Here is a 14,874-nt window from a genome sequence, read left to right on the forward strand (position 1 = left end):
CAGCCACCCGGGCGGCCCAAGGAAGTGGCTTCTAAAAAGCACACTACCGTGATAGAAGTTAAGGAGTAACATAAGATACTCACTTGTGAGAGAAAAGTTTCCTCATGTTTTACTTTCCTACTTTTGAAGAGGCAACGCCTTCGTGTAATTCAAAATTTGTTTGGTGCAAAAGGACAGAGAGTGAAACAATCTCTACAAGTCCCTGTTCTGCACACCCCAGTTTTCCTCTCCAAGGCTTCTGCAGAGCCACCAGGGTCTTTTGTGTTCTGTCAGAGGGACATTATGCATGAACAAGCAACACACATAGTTCTTTGACCCGATTTTCTAATGCCAATAGGAGCACAGTGTTTGACACAGACCACTCCACGCCTTGTTTTTACGCTAAAAATGTCTCTTGTATATGTCTCTATGTTTACTTTTCAGTATATAAAGGACTTTTCTCTATGTGATCTTTACCTTAAAATCATGCCCCATAACACAGGTTCCTTCTGTTTGTATCTGTTTTGTCCCTTACTTGATGGTTTTTCTGGGCTTTTTTGGTTCTAAGCCTTCTTGCAATTCCTCTTACATTTCATTTGGCATAAAGGATGATCGGATCTTTGTGCTGCAGTGACCCTAAGCTTCTAAGAACTCTGGTGATGGCATGTCTGAAGAACGTTTCTGAGGTTGGAACTTGAACCTTTCTGCAGAGACAGATATGAACGGGAGGTAAGGAATGAGGAGTAGAGACTGGAGAAATGGAGCCAAGATTAAAGAGAAAAGTAATGTGAAAGAACTAACATTAGGGATACATATATCCCTAATATATTCATCATTGATCATGATTTGAACGATCGAACCAGTAAAAGCTATTTTTCTATGAGGGGAGTCCAGTACGTGCAAAGGCGGCTAATATACTAACATAGTGGAGGAGGATTACGCTGGATAGGCAGCTGGGATTGTGCGTGGTAGGCTAAGACATCCGCGTCGTCTCTACAGAGGCCGAATGCAAGTCGATATATTTATATAGCCAATTTGGGAAAAAAAATCAAAAGGATTAAAAATGTACACATCCTGTGAAATTGTTCAGAAACTCCTATCAAGAAAACAAGGATATCACATCATTTAAAACAGCAAAAAAATAGAAACCATCCAAATATCAAGCACAAGGGATTAACGAGTAAATCACGGTGTATCTGCAAGCTAAAATACTAGGAGCTGTGACATGTTTACAGACATGAGAAAACGTTTTCCATAAATTCCTAAATTTAAAAGAAATTCTAACAGCAAAAAGGCTCACTCTGTGTATCTATTTCAATGTAATGATAATGGCAAATGTTCATTGAGACTCACCATGTACCAGACATTTTCAGTATGTTAGTTCCTTTAAACTTTACAACAACTCCATAAATTAGGAGTTGTGAGGTTTTCCAGTTTGCTCGTGTGAAAACTGAGATACAGAGCAATTAAGCAACTTGGATGAGATCACAGTTGGCAGGTGGAAGGCTGGGACTTGCACGCAGGTGTTCTATCTATACCTACACGCTTAACCACGAGCGACAGTGCCTACCTATGTATCAAGAAACCTAAAAGGCAAAAGAGAATTAGGCATTTTCTTTTTTCCTATGGCAACCATGATGCATCTCTGCATGGAAGGAAGACATCCTTTGAAAGCAGCTCGGAGGGACACTGAGGGAGGTGGGTCCAGGGTCAGTTGCCTGGCTGCTTTGCAAGGCTTTTGTTCTGATAAGGCTGATATGGGAAACTGAAATCAAGGGTAAACAAAAACTTTAAGGAGAACTTCAAGGGACCAAAATGAATCAACTCAGTACTTTAAACTTAATTCAATCACAAAATATGCCATGCAACTGTCTGGATTTAGAAAGAGAAACAACAATAACATAACAATAACAATAATAAAAAGAAATAACAACAACATAACAAATATTTATACATCTACATTTGAAAAGTGATCAACTACTTATTTATTCACATAATAAATAATTTCTTTAGTCTCTAGTGATTGCATTAGGATACTCATTTTTTTAATTTAAATTTAATTAATTAACATATTATTAGTTTCAGAGGTAGAGTTCAGTGATTCATCAGTCTTATATAACTCCCAGTGCTCACTACATCCTGTGCCCTCCTTAATGTAGGATGCAGTCTTAAAGTGAGTTTTCATCATGTACTTACAATCAAATTAAATTAAAATATTAAAAATAAAAGAGCAAAATAAGGTTCTTTGTTAAAAGATAAAACAGAATCCAAAAGTCTCCATACTCACCAAGTATACTGAATAATTGTGTAAGGAGACATTGGTCATATTTTGTAACTTTTCCTGGGAAATGCTTTCAAAACCAGTTTTATTGTTAATTTATTATTCTACATTGTTTTTAGCAAAAAAATCATTTCACCTACATGATTTACCATACTTGTCACCAAATGACTATGTTTCTAAAAGTTCAAACTCGCTGACAAAGGAGGCTTTGCCACTACAGAGGCTTTGTTAAAAATAGATTAAAGCTTTTCAAGACTCAAAGAGCAATTCCTGTAACATCTTTATTAATGTTAACATTGTTAGAGTAAGTATATCTTCCTAAGATGGCTCCTGAAATTCTGATATTTTATTTGTAAACAAAATCAGTCACATTACCTTTTGTTAATCACATATGTAACTTCAGGTTTAAAAAAATCTATTGTATAAATTGAGTTATATTTATATACACATATCTAGAATTTATTTCAAGGCATGTGAGCACAGGACTCCTTAAAGTACACGAAACACTATTTTCCTCTTCATTGCATCATGGTCTGGGGACTTGAGCAAACTAAAATAAAGTACACTAATTTTTCAGTTGTATATTAAAGCCTTAAATCGGCCACATAAATATTCCAAAACCAAGTTGGAGCAGGAAGCTGATGGCTGGATGGAGAACACAATCAGAGGGATTATTCTAAGTTTTTGAGGGAGCAGGGGAAAAGTGTTCCTTGACCTTCTGTACTGAAAGGCTCCTTTTCATCTGGTTTCAATTCTCTTGTTTGTGCACCTTGCCATATTTATTATTGAATTCCTGATTTCTGCTTGTTTCATGTTCCATGTTCCAATGATTTATGAGAAATTGCTGATCTAGATGTTATCTTTGGCACCCAGCGAATGCACAGAGCCCCCGAAGAATGCTAAGAAAACAAACGTGTTTTGAGCTGCACGGCGCCCAAGTTCAACAGATCCATAAATTCATGACAAGCGCCCGCTGAAGATGCTTTAATAAGGTGTGATTTTCTTCTTAAACACAACAGTAGCAAGGGCCACAGGTATTTTTCCCTTCTTTGGTGAATGATTGCTAATAGAAATGATAAGATTTTGTCCTAAAATAGTGATTTGAGGAGAAATCTGGCCAAAGATAGTTTTGTTTTGTTTTGTTTGTTTTGTTTTAGTTTTCTAAAGATGAAGTAGCTGTGTTTTCTATATCAGGGATCTGTCCTGTTTGGTTTGACTAAGAAATGAAATATGCTAATAACATTTCAGTTAATTTCTAGATATCTCTGTAAAGCTGATTTAGTTTATAGGTGTGTAGGGAATGAGAGGGATCTTTTTTTATTTTAATGGTGGCCAGCTTTCTCTTGCTTAACTAACTAAAGGCTAATTAACAAGTCTAATGTGCTCAGAAAGAATCATCTAATTAGATAAATTTTGCACTGATCAAAATATTTGGAGAATTTTCCCTGCACTTCTCTCCACTAGAGGGAGTTAAACACATCTCCAGAAAACCTTGTTCTCACTGAATTTCATCTTTCTAGGCAAGTAAGTCCTCCTGTATTACCAAAATATTATACCAAACACCTTGAAGTAGACATGTATACTGATGTCCTTGCAGGCTTAGTGTTTTTGACCTTGTCTGTAGAATTTAATAATTTTTAAATTACTACAGAGTGAGACAAGTAATAATAATAATTAGGATATCAAGTCTTAATTATTTAAAATTACATTCCTCATTTATTTCCATCTTATTTCTTCGAGTAAAATCTGAAAAGCTGCATAGACAACATGTAAAGAAGCTAAGACATGATAATATATGGTGCACTTGCAATAAAAGTTATATAATTGTAAAAGGAGGAAAAAAGTCCCCTTTTTCTATGATAACAAGGGAGAGAATGGATGCTTTTCCTTGTTGCTCCTTTGCACACATGCATCAGCTATGCTAGTACACCTTGAACAATTAATATAGCTCTAGTTGATTTTAATACATCAAATGTTCAGTTCTGCAGGTCCAAATACTTAAATCTTAGGACACTTAAGGAACAATTGAAGAAATTAAAAAACTGAAGATTTCTCCTGTGAATTTCAAGAATTTTTAAATACATACATCGATCTTGGCAAAGTTCCAATGCGCGATTTCCAGATTGTTCTTTATGGAGCTTGGCAAAGTTCCAATGTGCGATTTCCAGGTTGTTCTTTATGGAGCTCATCAACCTAATTTCCAAAACTCAAAGTTAAACACCGTGGGCCACAAAGTTTTTACTTCTGAATGGCGAGATTCAGTATGATTTTCATTTTTCCTTATACTTTCCTATATTGTATTGTTTTTAGGATGTTTATTACTTTTGTAATTGGGGAAGATGTATTAAAAAAAATCCTGAGTTGCCAAACACACATACCAAGTGCAATTCGTGGTACAATGATGAAGAAACGAGTTTTATTGAGACAGATTTTCTGAAGGACAGCTACTTACCTACTCTGCCTTCTGGGATTCAGAAACATAGCCATAAATGTAATCTTTTTTTTTTTTTAAGGTTTTACTTATTTATTTGGCAGAGAGAGAAAGAAAGAGAGAGAGCACAAGCAGGGGGGAGCAGCAGAGACAGAAGAAGCAGGATCCCCACTGAGCAGAGAGTCCATGGGGGACTCCATCCCTGGATCCTGGGAACATTACCTGAGCCAAGGGCAGACGTCCAACTAACAGAGCCACCCAGGTGCCCTGCCATAAGTGTAATCTTGTATCTATCTAGTGTAGGTACCTAAGTCTCTTTTCTAAAAATTTTATAAAACAATTAAGAAGAACCAAACTCACACTAGAAACGATTTGTGATAAAGTTTAAAAACATTTAAATGAAGGCCAACACAAAAACAATATTATATAAATAGTGTACAAATAAAACTGTATTATCCTCAAACGGTTCTCAATTCAGAAGAAACTGTGAATCAGAAGCTACTGAAGAAATTACTAGGAAAGCCATGGTCGGGTCTAGATTCTTGAATTCTCATAGCCTAATTCAATGTCACCCATTGCTACCTCTTTGTGCCCCTTGTGGAACCAGATCACATGCTAGACTGAGTCCTCACTCAAACATTTCATTTTGTTATGTGTGAATTCATAGTCTTTCTATGTCCAATTGTTCAAGGCTCAGACTTTAAAAACAATGTCTTCTTTAATTATCATGTTGCTATTGACCAGCTACTTCGTCTCTGATTGCTAGAACACAGACCTTTGCAGATACAACTCTGTTCCAATGTCATAAATGCCCACTGTTGTTCCCTGTTACAAAACACCTTCTTCTCTCTCAGACAATGGGTGCAGAGGGGTTTTTAGACCCCTGGACCTGCCAGGCAGTGCCCTAAGTGTTTTCCTTGGAGATGTAGGCTGTCACTCATCCTTACAGGCTAGTTCTGTCTTCTCCTCACACCAGTTAGGACTTAGGGCCCTGCCCTGTTTTATACAAGAAACACAGCCATTCCCAGCATTTGGAAATTTTTTTAGAATACTCTTAATTACAGATCCCAAAAGAGAAACAGTAACGAAGTCTTACGGTACACATTTTCAGCAAACCGCTGCAAACATCCAAATCGGAGTTGACTCTCCCTGACCCCTCCAGTTTTTACCCCTCGTACCCCAGAGAGGACCTGGCCCCACTGGTGCCTTTCCTTCCTCCAGTCACTCACCTGCAACCTGACTTGCCTACTTGTACAACAGTCCCCAGCAAATTAGAAGCCCTCTTTATAAAGTGAAGGGGAATTATAAATAACGATTTTATTTTCTTCTGTTACCTTCACACTAAATGGGCACAACGAGGCCTTGTAATGAGTTTCCTCACCCCCAGTTTACATTAAGGGAGCCCCAGGGACAAAGCCAGGTTTTCTCCAGAGCTTCATTCCATAGGACTACACAATGTCTATTTCCTTGAATAATCAAAAGGTGTCTGTATAACTCTCGCATAAATGAGTGTGAGATACCCAAATCAAAATCCAGACAACTACAGATCCACGGATGGCTTTTATAAGGCAAGACAGGGGGAAAAAACCCACACAGAATTATGTTTTTGTTTGTCTCTTTGTTTTAATAATGAAGGAAATTATCTCAAGTTCAAATCCAGCTTTGAAGTTTTCTTCCCACCTGAGTCACATCAAAAGAAAAAAAATCATTTTTAGGCATCAAGAATTTCTGTAGAATAACAATAAGCCACACATTACTCCCCCCAGGCAGATGAAACAATTTTATTTCACAGTTGTCTTCATTTTTAAAAAACTTTATTTATTTATTTGACAGAGAAATCACAGGTAGGCAGAGAAGCAGGCAGAGAGAGAGGGAAGCAGGCTCCCTGCTGAGCAGTCAGCTCAATGCGGGGCTCAATACCAGGACCCCAAGATCATGACCCGAACCGAAAGCAGAGGCCTAACCCACTGAGCCACCCAGGTGCCCCTCACAGTTGTCTTTAAAACCACAAAGACACTATGTTCTTCATATAAAAACATTAGTACAGATAACTATACTTTCTAGAAAATGATGGTATAGAGCCTGTCAAAGAAAAATGCACACACCATTATATGATTTCAGACAAGTTGCTTGGGAAAAAACACACATGGACTGATTCCCGAAACATACCATAGGACGACCCTGCATCTTTTGGTTCACAGTATAGATTATAATCATCAGTAGTGCTCCTGCATTCTTACAGGCTTGATAATACACATATAGACTGGTTTACGACTTAATGTTGCATCGGTTCATCAGCCCTTTCTGCAGGTTCATCAGCAGGTTGAGCAGGCTGTGCCCTTCTCTGTGGTCTTTCTTCAAGACCTTCCAGGAATGGAGATACATCATCATCATCAGATATATCATCATCATCATCATAAACTCCCAAGTCTTTACCAACAATTCCAATGGAAACATTCTTTGTAGTTAGGTCCTGTTCTGCAGGAAGTGTCCCTTGTAAGACATGCAGAACACGTTTAACTAGTTCATTCAAATTGCATTCCATAAACCCAGAGATGTGTCTCTCCAGGTAAGTACAAGCTGAGAGAGAACGGGCTCCAATGGACAGGACTCTACAGTCAAAAGAGTTAGCAGATGGACAGGTATGGAAAATGTGAGGGCCCATATCATCATAACCAGCAATAAGCAGTCCAACACCATATGGTCTCTGGACATATTGTTGTGTTGGTGTCTGGGTCTTGCCTCCAATTAGAGATACAAGATGAGATCCAGGAAGAGGTGTATCAAATACAAATCTGGAATCCAAACGCTCCTGGAGCATAACATTACAGAACAGTCTAGCATCGGCAGTAAGTCCTGTAACTGACATACCGATATGCTTGCCCACATGGAGAATTTTTTTCTGATGAGTTACAAGCTCTGACTGTGCTCTCTTCAATGCAACCAACACGGCATGGGGTTTTGATTTCAAACCAGCTGTGGCTGAATCTTGTTTGACAACTTCCACTGCCTACTCAGTTGGATGAATCCTGCCCTGAGAGCTCTAAACAGTGACCTCATTGTCATATTGGTTGCAAAACAGGGTTCCAGTGTGGATCTGGCTGCAGCTTCCTGCACAAGTGTGGACTGAGGAACGCTAAGCCACAGATTCTTAACCCCAACATTTATAAAGATGCATGCAGGGGGCCTGGGTGGCTCAGTCGTTAAGCATCTGCCTTCTGCTCACGTCATGATCTCCAGGTCCTGGGATCGAACCCCGAATCGGGCTCTCTGCTCAGCACGAAGCCTGCCTCTTCCTCTCCCACACTCCCTACTTGTGTTCCCCCTCTCGCTGTGTCTCTCTGTGTCAGATAAATAAATAAATAAATCTTAAAAAAAAAAAAGATGCATGCAATATAAACATACACGTAAAAGAAAAAGGGAACACTAGGTATTTCATTGAACAAAAACCTGTCGTCAATGTTAGTAGAAGAAACTGATGTGGTAAAAAAAAGCCTAGCAGGAAAAGACCTAGTAAATACATCATAAACACTGACACTGCTGTGGTGCGTGATTCTTGTGTGTGTATAATCTTGTATCTATACCAGATTAAGGTTAAGTGTGTAGTAATAATACTAAGGTTTGGCAAATGGCTATAATGGAAGAAGGGAACTGCAATTATTTAATCTGAAAATAGAAATCTGAGGAGAAAATCAATAGGTCTTCTATTAAAGATCTACCAAAAGCAGACACATTTAAGACAAATTAGAAAGCATTTCTTAAGTAGCAAAATCACGGCATTCTGGAATATAATGCCAAGGAAGGTAGGCAGTCTCCTTCCACAGGGGTTGTTTGTTTGAAGGGAAGGAAAGCTCACCACCTCTCTTTCAGAAGCTAAGGTGATTTTGTTTTGTCTGGAGAGGATTAAATGATCTCTCCACTACCAGTTTATACTGTAGGTACACTGTGCTCTGTGTTAATTTTCAGATGTTCTTAAAGACAGCGGAAGACCAAGATGCACTTTTCAGAAAGAAATTCGGAGGTTTACTTCTAGTCATATTACCTATAATTAACTAATTTTGGATTTTTAAAATTTCTTATAGTACCTTCAAAAATAAACTTTTGCATAATTATTTCTCTTATTTACTAAAAAAAAATTACCAGAGAATCATAAGCTATCTTCTAAAAGCCTTGGAGACCGCTGTATTTTGGAATTCAGTACTTTTCCAAATTTGAAAAGATAACCCGGCACAAATACCATATATTAGGTGACACCTCCAGCAGAGCCACAGCAGTGTCCATAATCAAACATGTTAATATCTCTGCAGTGACTCACACAAACATTCACACTAAGTGAGGAAAAGACTATAAATAGTTTCACATCAATATAGGCTATATTTTCCCATCAAATAAGTTACAAAAATCTTTGGTTTTCAGAATGGGTTACATGACAAAGTATAGAATGCCCAATTAAGTTTGAATTTTGGATAAACAACAAATAAGTTTTTGGATATGTCCCAAATATTACATTGAACCTACTTACACTAGAAATGTTATTTAGTGTTTATACAGAACTCAAATTTAGCTGAATTTCTTGGTTTGTTTGTTTGTTTGTTTTCAAAATCTGGTTTTTATATTTCAGAATCCCAACAAGTGATTGTGGACCTGTTTCTAGAAATGTACTAATTAAAATACTATTTTTTTTTTAGATTTTATTTATTCATTTGACAGAGAGAGATCACAAGTAGGCAGAGAGGCAGGCAGAGAGAGAGAGGAGGAAGCAGGCTCCCCGCTGAGCAGAGAGCCCGACGTGGGACTCGATCCTAGGACCCTGAGATCTTGACCCGAGCCGAAGGCAGCGGCTCAACCCACTGAGCCACCCAGGCGCCCCTGAAATACTATTTTTTAATTAACATACAATGTATTACTTGCTCCAGGGGTACAGGTCTATGAATCATCAGTCTTACACATTTCACAGCACTCACCATAGCACATACCCTCCCCAGTGTCCATCACCCAGCAACCCTAACCCTCCCACCCCACCACCCCCCAGCAAACTGTGAAACCATAAGAGACTCTCCTAATTGAAATACTATTAACAGCTATCCTAGGAGAAAAGTTTGGTTTGGGTATTTTTTAAGGGGGTCACAAAAAGCAAAGTTTTTAAAATATGCTATCAATAACATGTAAAAAAATAAGACCTGTGCAAATGCACCCATATTAACAACTCAAGATATTTTAAAAGTTAGAAGTAGCATGGCTACTCCAAAAACGATTTTAATTTGCATCTCTTTCTGGCTCCACCTTAAAATTCTTCACCTATAAAACATTCCTTTAATAAAATTCATGAAATTCTCATGTAACAAAGATATAGCTCCATCTAATGGAAAAAATATCCAATTACAGCCCTTCATGAAGCTAGGACTATTGTGTAAAACTATAAAGTGTATGTAGACTATACACAGTCATACACACACACACACACACACACACACACAGTGGATGCTTTTCTGTGCCTCTCTGGTTTTTTTTTTTTTTTTGAAGCCAGAAAGGACCCAAAAGTAAAGTAGTCATAGCTTTTGCAAGATCTGCTCTTTTACTTATATTGTACTCTGAAATATAAAAAGGTAAGTATATTTATGTTTCATAGTCTATTTTATATATATATATACACATATTCATACATGTAAATATAAAGATAAATATTACACTTTCTTGTGTAAGCCTTCTAGGCCAAGGGCTTGAGGGTCCTATAAAGCCTTGTGAATTTGAAGGGGAGCAGAATATGTCACCCCAAAATATGCCACTTTGGCATATAGATTATCTTGAATTAAAATTACTTGAGAAACAGTCAGTACAAGGATAATCAGAGCCTCCTCTGTGCCCCCTGAGAACAGAAAATAAATTCCCCATGTGAAAGTCACCTTCATTGTACTAAGAGGATAGGAAGGATTCTTATCACCAAAGACACAATTTAGGGCTGAGAAGGCTACAAAAACAAATCTTATTACTTCTTTATTAATTTGCTACCCTAAATCCAAACCCCTTTGCTTTGTCAATTCTTCACAAATTCATTGTTTCCTTATCTAAAAGGCATAAAATCTTCCTGCTTTGGTCACTGTTTTGAATATTTCATATTTTTATGGGGTTCTTGTGCATGCGAAATTAAATTTGTTTTTCTCCTGTTAACCTGTCCTCTGTCAATTTAAGTATTAAGTTAGTTAAAGAACCTAGAAGGGAAGAAAGAAAAATTTTTCTTCCCTTAAAAATTGCATGCGAAATATTGTATAACTTGAATGTGTGCATTTTTCTGGAGAGAGATTTAGATCCTTACTAAAGGAGCCCATGATCCACTAAAGGTTACAAAGTTTTTGCTGTACTACCACGTGCTTCTCCCCAGGGACTATTCGCCTTCCCTCCACTGTTTTTCCCAGATGACCACAAACCAACCCAATACCAGAAGTTCCTTCTTGCTGCTGGCTGGGCTCAGCGCTTAAACACTGAGGCTGAACCAAACACAGGTTTCACTGTCAACAAGAAAGAGCCTGCCCCATGAAGTTTACAGGTTTTTTTCTTTTCTTTTTTCTTTTTTTTTAAGATTTTATTTTTTTTTTTGAAGTAATCTCCACACCTAATGTGGGGCGCAAACTCACATGCATTTTTAAAACAAATCACAGCAAGATCTAGCAGATGCGAAACCAGGGACTAAAGGTAGGGTCAGAGACAAAGGGCATTAAAATAAGCAAGTCATTCTTTCAAAATTTTCAGTTTATCTCATTAGCCTTCTTGTTAAAATAAAGATAGTTCAGCTTTCCTACTGATATCATTTTTCTGAAATTTTATTAATTTATCACCCCATTTAGAAGGAAAAACCTTCTATTCTGGAAGCACTTCAGTTGACATTTCTCAGTATTAATTTTAATTTATAAATAAACCACGTCTTCCTTGTATAAGGTATTTGAATAAGAACTGTTATAATCAAAGGTTGATTTATTTTGGAAATATCTCCCTCTTGAGGTCATTATTATTTATGCCTCAGGAGATTATAAACTTGAGCACTCTGTTAGATACCAGTGGGTAGAAACGGAGGTTAAATAGGGCAAACGTCTTGGAGAACACTCTAGACACACCTATTAACATTACAAAACCCATAAATACTAACGACTGTAGGCAAGGACAGTCTTGCAAGCAATATGTGGTCACAAAAACTATAAGCCACCTAATGTCCAGCACTGGGTAACTAGTCAAAGTGTGCTAATAATGCTCACCACAACGAAATAACATGGAATTCCTAAAAGCTAGAAAATCTATGAGTACTGACATGGATTTCTCTCTCCTAGACATGCTTGCACATACATTTATACATATATAAAATTGTCTCCAGATGAATATTGGTAACAGTTGTTGCCTCAGTGAGAAGAAACCAGTCTGCAGGGGTCAGGGAGAAGACATACTTTTCACTGTATACCCTTTTACGTATGAACTAAATTTTTAGCCATCTATTTGTATTATTTGTAAATTTTAAAAATCCAGCAAATTAAATGTTGCATATTTTTTTCAATGTTGCATATTTTTGAAGTAGAAATTAATTACAAAAAGTGCACAAGTCATATGTGTAAAGGACAACAAATGTTTACAAAGTTAACATATCCAGGTAACAAAAACTCATACTGAGGAAAAAAGCACTATCAGTATTTATTTAAAAGAAAATCCCAGACATTTTATCATTTTATCTATAAATATTTCAGTATGTATCGTTTGTGAAAGAACTGCAATCTAAAATGGAACCAGAGGAAATGAGAGAGAATCTCAAACATGTACCTTTAGGAAAACAAGGCTTAAGAACTGAGAGACTAATTTCCTGCAAATGCCTGATTTACGGAAGACTGACATTTAGCTCCTGACCAGTGAACATCCACCAAGAAACTCTTGCCTTCCTCAAACCAATGAACTTATTGTGTGGACTCTGGCTGGACTTCCCCTTTGCACTCCTTGCCCATAAATACAGTCCACCCCAAACAGACTCACCTGTACCTTGTGGAGCATACATTTTCCAAACTGCAGTTCCTCCACTAATAAACTCTATTACTAATAATTTAAGCTTGCCTCAGCTTACCTTTTTATTTCAGTTGATTCTTAACAGATAAAAATATAACCTTAATGCCATGACCAAACCCAATATAGTTCACAATAATTAAATTTTTAAATGCTTAATGCTTACATTTTTTAATACTCAGTTCATGTTCAATTTTCTTTGCTGCCTCAGAAATGTCATTACATTTGATTTGTTTGACTCATAATCCAAACAGATCTACACATTATATTTGGTTTATTTTTCTTTTAAGTCTCTTTATTCTGCAATAGTCCCATCCCTTTTGGTTAATGCTACTTTGTTGTGGAAGAAACTGGCCATTTATCTTGCAGAATGACATTCTGCATATGGCTAATTGATTGAATCCTCCTGGTGGGATTTAACATGTTCTTTATCCACTGCATTTTTTGGAAGCCAGTAGATAGACCTGAGAATATGCTTCTTGAGTTGGTAAGTAAAAATGTTCTACCATGTTGAGGAAATGCTATAGATTTTTGTAAACCAATGCACAGAGGCTCACAAATAATGACCTGAAAAGTCCCCAAGCAAGGAAATGTTTAATTTTGCTGAAGTGAGCGTTACCCCATGTGTTTTGTTGTTGTTGTACCACCCACTACATTCACATGAAACCAGAGTCTTGTTTTACACAGTCCGATGAACTCTGGGCGGAGATCTGAATGGTCTTTTCTGAGTTCTGTGATGTGTGGTATAAGACACACTGCAGATGCTCACGGAGTGTGTTAGTAGATTAATCCAACAGATGTTTATTGTGTTTTCCATTTACAGAGTACTATACTTTCAACTACTGTTTCTGTTCTCAAGAAGACTGAATTGGTAAGTCAGCGTGTGTTCAGGAAGCAAATGCACATGCTCCTTTAAAGCGTGAAGGCAGTAAAAAACCCAGCTGTGCATGTTATAGAATTACAGAGTAGAGTGGCTTGGTGGGGTTCATCATGTAAACACCAACAGCAAGATCAGCTTTGGAGCTTAGCAACAAGAATTGGCAGCAGATCTGAGCTGATGAAGACCCCAGAAATATCTGGTATAGTCTCTTCATGACATGAAGCCCAGGAATAGCAAAGGACTCTCGTGGCTGATGAGGGATACAGTTTAAGATTAAAACGAGATGTTCCCGCTGCTAAACTTAGTGAAAGCCTGGGTAGGTTCCATTCAAGATAATTTCTTTGTAGGTAAACTGCTCTGTTTTGTTTTCTCTCCTAAAAAATCCCTTAGGATTTTCTATTTATCCTGTGGAGTTCTGAAACTTTTTCAGGATGTGTCTAAGTATGAGTTTTTCCATATGAATATCTTGCCTGGCTTACCGCTTTCCCTTGAAGTGTGGGGATTCAAGTTTCCTTTAGGCTGAGGAAAACTTTCTTCTGTTCCTTGTATTTCCATTTCTGGGTCTGTTGTTTCAATTTGTTCATCCCATTTGTTTTTCTGTGATGTTGTTTGTTTTGTTCATTTTGGGTGATCTTTGATTGATCCTTCCACATTTATGAATAAAAAATCAGGTTAATTAGTTGACTTGGGACCCATTTGCAGTTTTAGGAGTTTACCCAGAAATGTACACGGAGATCAAGTTGACCTCGAAGTATTCACAGGCTAGTGAGGTAAACAAAAAATCTGTCAAAATGTCAGCACACCTGTGTTGCAGTTTGAGCAAAGAGAAAAAGGTGGTGGGATCAGTTTATGTGACAGAGGGGTCCAAGTGTGCCTCGCCCACAACTTCCGTAGCTGTCTTCCGCTCCTCCAGCGTTGGGCTGGAAATGCAGGCAGGCCGCAGAAAAAAGGGAGGAGCAGAAAAGTTCCAACTTAAGAGCTATGGTTTGGTGGTGGGGCTCTCTGGACAAGAAGTTTAAGACTGTTTCTTTCTCTTGGAGGATACGTTTCTGAATTTCTCAAAGATTTATCACTGCAAATCCTTAGCTGCAACAGTTGTGACATAGGCAATGCATTTTCCTAGACTTTACACTTACTACCTATAGCCCCTGAGTATTTGGTGACACATTCTACAGATTCTTTTCACTTGAGAACCCATCTCTCTTCCAAGTAGTTCTCTTAGGTAGACAAAAACCTCACCCAGGCCTGGTCTTTCCCTATGGACCACAT

The 14,874-nt window shown here is 37.6% G+C and overlaps 1 pseudogene; it reads right to left on the minus strand.

Annotated features, from left to right (window-relative positions):
• Positions 1 to 6,966: 6,966 nt before the first annotated feature.
• Positions 6,967 to 14,160, minus strand: LOC122910101 (annotated as a pseudogene).
• Between the last annotated feature and the right edge of the window lie 714 nt (positions 14,161 to 14,874).

The sequence above is a fragment of the Neovison vison genome, chromosome 6, assembly GCF_020171115.1.
Source record: "Neovison vison isolate M4711 chromosome 6, ASM_NN_V1, whole genome shotgun sequence".
NCBI classification, from domain to species: Eukaryota; Metazoa; Chordata; class Mammalia; order Carnivora; family Mustelidae; genus Neogale; species Neogale vison.